The following is a 233-nucleotide window of genomic DNA, read 5'->3' as shown; positions in this document are numbered from 1 at the left end:
CTGGAGTTATCATAGAAGGAGATATCCCCATTGAAGAGGATAAGCCCATCACCAAGAAGAGAATGGAGCAAGCAAGAGAGACCATGCACGGTTCTCAAGAGATGCATGAGGAAGCTCATCATCAAGAAATCCCTGAAATACCTCAAGGGATGCACTTCCCTCCCAACAACTATTGGGAGCAACTCAATACCTCCTTAGAAGATTTGAGCCACAATGTGGAACAATTAAGGGTG

Source organism: Arachis duranensis, chromosome 4 (assembly GCF_000817695.3).
Source record: "Arachis duranensis cultivar V14167 chromosome 4, aradu.V14167.gnm2.J7QH, whole genome shotgun sequence".
Classification (NCBI taxonomy): domain Eukaryota; kingdom Viridiplantae; phylum Streptophyta; class Magnoliopsida; order Fabales; family Fabaceae; genus Arachis; species Arachis duranensis.
The sequence above is the reverse complement of the archived record's forward strand: the minus strand, read 5'-3'. Positions refer to the sequence as shown.